Consider the following 5,678-nt stretch of genomic DNA (forward strand, 5'->3'; position numbering starts at 1 on the left):
GCTTGTCTGTGTTACTGTTTCATCTGGGAGGGTAAATACTGACAGCATGATGCGGTAGCAGTGAACTGTCCCTATGGTATTCCCCATAGTGTAAAAGCAGTCTAGTTGAGATGATGTATCCTGACCAACAGGGGGTGCTTCACCCTATCTATGAAAGTAGAACATGAACTTAAAGGCTCGGCATGGTCAATCCGCATCTGCATTAGCCATGCAGCATTTACAGCGTTTGCAGAGGTCAGGGCATTCATACTTGTGCTTTTGCAGAGCTGTTGTGAAGGAAGTGAGTTTGTGCTCATATAGGACCTCCTGCCCTCACCTACTGTCAACTAGTCATGTCAATGCAGAGCTTTATGGAGCCCTATGAGTTGTTACAAAAAGAGGAAAAGAGGCTCCGTGGGAGTGCGGTATGGAGCTCCGCAAAGGCTCACACCGTTCAAGCACCTCGGGCCACATTTTCGTATCAAGCATACGTTTTCTCTTAGAGTACAGGCAGGCATGCCTGAGCATGACTGACTAGGCTACACCCTCCCCTTCTTCTGGGAAGAAACCTGGGGACGCATAAGTAACATGAAGTGTCATTACTCTGGCCGTTTGGGTGTAACGATTACCATTTGAAATAGCGTAGAAGTACGTTCTCACTGGTTTCATAATCACAGAGCTGCCAAATATCGCCTCGGCGGTAAATTCCAAAGGGCTTGCATATTCTTTCACAACTGCAAAATGGGTACGAGTTAAAAATAAAATAATTCCAAAAATTTAACGCCTTGCTTGCTTTACCTTACTTACACATCATAGTGAGTGTAAATAAAGCATAAATAACTGTAAATAAAGCATAAATAACACAAGTGTTTGCTTATTTTTATGAACATCTTGCCTATTTTAACAGTTGCAAAAGAATACGCAATATTCTATAGAAGCAAAAAGACGACGTCTGGGTTTTTCCTGACCTGCAGTTTGCCATTTATTTCTCGTGGCCTCGTGCAGCCAGGGCTATTGCCAGTGCCGCGCAAAAGTTTTTATCCCCCTTTCTGTTTTTCCTATTTTGTTTCATTACAGCCTGTAATTTAAATTGATTTTTATTTGGATTTCATGTAATGGATTTACACAAAATAATCCACATTTGTTAAGTGAAATGAAAAAAATTACTTGTTTCAAAGAATAAAAACAGGAAAGTGGTACGTGCGTATGTATTCATCCCCAAATGCTTTGAACCCCCTAAATCAGATCTGATTGCACACAGGTAGATTTTAAGTGTCACATGATCTCAGTATATCTACACCAGTTCTGCAACACCACTAAGCAAGCGGCACCATGAAAACAAACGAAGCTCTCCAAACAGGTCGGGGACGAAGTTGTGGAGAAATACAGATCAGGGTTGGGTTATAAAATATCAGGAACTTAGGACATCCCACGGAGCACCATTAAATCCATTATAAAAAAATGGAAAGAATATGGCACCACAACAAACCTGCCAAGAGAGGGCCGCCCACCTAAACTCACGGACCAGGCAGGGAGGGCATTAATCAGAGGCAACAAAGAGACCAAAGATAACCCTGAAGGAGCTGCAAAGATCCACAGCGGAGATTGGTGTACCTGTCCATAGGACCACTTTAAGCCGTACACTACAGAGCTGGGCTTTATGGAAGAGTGGCCAGAAAAAAGCCATTGCTTAAAGAAAAAAATAAGCAAACATGTTTGGTGTTCACCAAAAGGCATGTGGGAGTCTCTCCAAACATATGGAAGTAGGTACTCTGGTCAGATTAGACAAAAATTGAGCTTTTTGGCCTTCAAAGAAAATGCTATGTCTGGCGCAAAACCCACTGCTGTACACCAGTGGAACCCATCCAACTTGAAGGAGCTGGAGCAGTTTTGCCTTGAAGAATGGGAAAAAATCCCAGTGGCTAGATGTGCCGATCTTATAGAGACATACCCCAAGAGACTTGCAACTGTAATTGCTGTAAAAGGTGTCTCTACAAAGTATTGATTTGGGGGGGGTGAATAGCTTTGCACACTCAAGTTCTATTTTTTTTGTTGTGTTTGTTTCACAATAAAACACATTTTGCATCTTCAAAGTGGTAGGCGTGTTGTGTAAATCAAATGATACAAATCCCCCAAAATCCATTTTAATTCCAGGTTGTAAGGCAACAAAATAGGAAAAATGCCAAGGGGGTGAATAATTTCGCAAGCCACCGTAGTTCTTGTCATTTTGGTTATTGGGTTAATGGCCATCTGTTTTGAACCTGTGTCTGCCCATCTTTCCCAGGATGCATTTGGAGACCTGGCTCTGTTCTTCAATGACCCCTATGGCGGCAAATGCATCACAACATCCAGGCAACTCCGGCCACATTTTCAGATCAAGCAGAAGTTTGCTCTTAAGAGTACAGGCCGGCATGCCTGAGTATGACAGACTAGGCTACATCCTCCCCTGCTCCTAGAAGAAACCTGGGGACACAGCAGTATCATGAAGTGTCATGACTGTGGCTGCTTGGGTGTACCGAATACCGTAGAAGTAAGTTCTCACTGGTTTCATAAACATAGAATCAAATTTGAGCGCGCTTACATGTTCTTTCACAACTGTGAAATATGTATGCGGTGGGGTGGGGGTCTATTGATCTATATTCAATTGTTTTAAGAAAGTCGTACCAAGGATAATTTTGCTGTTTGGATTTTAAGACCCCTTGAAGTATATATTTTTTACAAAATTTTACAAAATTTACAAAATTATTTTACAAAATCATTTTATGAAAAATTGAATTTGGCCTTACTGCTTAAATTATCCCATACAAATGCATTGAGTAACAGTCTCACTATGGAACAACAGATAGCCCCCTCCCCAAAAAAATCGAAAGGAAGTTTGTTCTGAAGCGTCTCTTATATCTGAGCGATATATAAGAAATATCAGGAAACACAATTGTTTTTCTTTCATGTATTTAACTTGTTTTTGTCCCTAAACAGTCTGTGTACAGTACCAGTCCAAAGTTTGGACACACCTACTCATTCAGGATTTAAATGTATTTTTACTCTTTTCTACATTGTAGAATAATAGTGAAGACATCAAAACGTGAAATACACACATGGAATCATGCAGTTACCAAAAAAGTGTTATACAAATCAATTTATTTTATTTTGAGTTTCTTCAAAGAAGCCACCTTGAAGACAGCTTTGCACACTTGGCATACTCTCAACCAGCTTCATGAGGTAGTCATGTGGAATGCATTTCAATTTCAACAGGTGTGCCATGTTTAAAGTTAATTTGTGGAAATAATGCGTTTGAGGTAATCTATTGTGTCTATCGAGTGCTATGATGAAACTGGCTCTCATGAGGACGGCCACAGGAAAGAATGACCCAGAGTTATCTCTGCTGCAGATGAGTTTATTAGGATCTCTTTTAGTCCTCCATTTGGACTAATATTCCAAGAGTCCTTCAACATTAAAATACAATTTATAATACGATCACATTTCCACATATAACACACTATTACAGACATAATACACTGACATATTGACCAGATAAATACTCTGACAGTCTGAAATTATAGATTGATTCCTTCATCTACCATATTCCTGCACAACCTTCCAATTTATTATATTTAAATGGTCCTAAAGTATTGTTTGATTTATATATTGAAAGGTTTCTAGTTTGCTCAGATACAATTTTCCATTTCTTTATTGCTCTAAATTGAAATTTGATTTAGCCTATTTCTCTTTTCTGTCTGTCCACCATCTGTGTTATCCAATCTATTCCTAGTACTTACTGAATGTTTGTCTCTAACCAACTGAATGCTATTATGAATTGAGTTAGTCCTCTTTAAATGGTGTACATTGCGAAATTAAATAAGCATGTTTTTTTTCTCAATTTTCTTGATTGATGACCAACCAAGAGCATTGTGCATGATTACAACAGAAGAACCATATCTCCACCTTAAACCAATCCTTGCTGCTTTGTTCTGTTCAATCTGCAGCCTGCTGACGCATTTCCCCAGACCACAGAACAGTATTTCACCTGACTCCCAATTTAATGCTTGAGTTGTTTGCTTAATCAGTCCTTCTAAATATTTAGCCTTCCTGATCATGCATGCTGTTTTAATAAAAAAAATGTTTTACATAGATTTGTTTTTTGAGACCATGAAAAGCAGTTGTCTAGCTGCACTCCTAGTAGTTTAGTTTCTGCTACTTCCTCAATTGGTACTCCCCCCCCCCCCCATACTTAATTGTATCCCATGTTGTGTTGGCCTTTGCCTGGTGGAACAGACCAACATCACTTTGGTTTTCTAAGTGTCCAAAACCAGGTTGTTCCGGCAAACCCACTACATCTATTTGTAGAGCTTGCTGTACCCGTTGAACCGATTGTCTTGCTGTATAAATTGTAGTTTCATCTGCAGATATAGTAGCTTGAGTTTCAGATAAGGCTAAAAGAAGGCCGTTGGTTTTGTCGTGGAAATTCTTACACAGGGACACTCAGTCAATCTTACATGAATCCTTGTTTATTGTTAGCGCTCTGGAGAGGTTCCAGACCAATATCTCATGAGGCTTCTTTCTTTCTAAGGGGAGACCTTGAAACTGAGATTGATAATTAGTTCTCAAAACGCGGTCTGGGCGTACTGCCGAATTCCAGCTACTGATAGTGAGTGAAGATTTGTACAGTCAGCCACTTGCATGAACACAAATTGTTTATTAGAACAGCACATTAATTGAAGACAGAAATTAGTTATAAGCACAAACATTAAAATTCCTGTTACAGTATATATTAAATAAAGATGTGGCCCAAGGCAGCTGCCATGCGGTATTCCACTGTTTAAAGCATGAGGGGAAGAAAACTACCCATTGATATAGGTGGACTGTTTCCTGTCAGTTAGATATGACTGTACGCAATACAATGCTGCCGCCTCAAGCCCATAATACAATAATTTTGTCAATTATTTAATGATCCACTAAATCAAGTACTGCACTAAAATCTAAAAATAGTACCACCACAACCTGCCATTATCCATAGCATTGAGCCTGTGGTCAGTCATGTCAACCAATGCACTGGTAGTGGAATGATTTTTGCTGTAAGAAGGCTGATTGGCTGTGATCAGATCATTCTTTTCCATATACTCCCATATTTGTCTACTCACAATACCCTCCAATATCTTACTGAGTGAATGGGGTAGACTAATTGGTCGACTATTGGCAGGAGTAATGGGTTATTTGCTGTCTTTTGGGATTGGACACAGTTTAGCTTCCATACATTTGGCTATATCCCCTTTTCCAGTGACCAATTAAATATGTATTTCAGTGGAGTTATATTCTGGGGAGCAGCACAGTGAAGCAAAACATTATCCATAAGACCATAACCTGTAGATTTACCATCAGGTAATGACTTCAATAGGTTTAACACCTCCTCCACTGTAGATTTACCATCAGGTAATGACTTCAATAGGTTTAACACCTCCTCCACTGTAGATTTACCATTAGGTAATGACTTCAATAGGTTTAACACCTCCTCCACTGTAGATTTACCATCAGGTAATGACTTCAATAGGTTTAACACCTCCTCCACTGTAGATTTACCATCAGGTAATGACTTCAATAGGTTTAACACCTCCTCCACTGTAGATTTACCATTAGGTAATGACTTCAATAGGTTTAACACCTCCTCCACTGTAGATTTACCATCAGGTAATGACTTCAATAGG

Source organism: Oncorhynchus clarkii, chromosome 6 (genome assembly GCF_045791955.1).
Source record: "Oncorhynchus clarkii lewisi isolate Uvic-CL-2024 chromosome 6, UVic_Ocla_1.0, whole genome shotgun sequence".
Classification (NCBI taxonomy): Eukaryota; Metazoa; Chordata; class Actinopteri; order Salmoniformes; family Salmonidae; genus Oncorhynchus; species Oncorhynchus clarkii.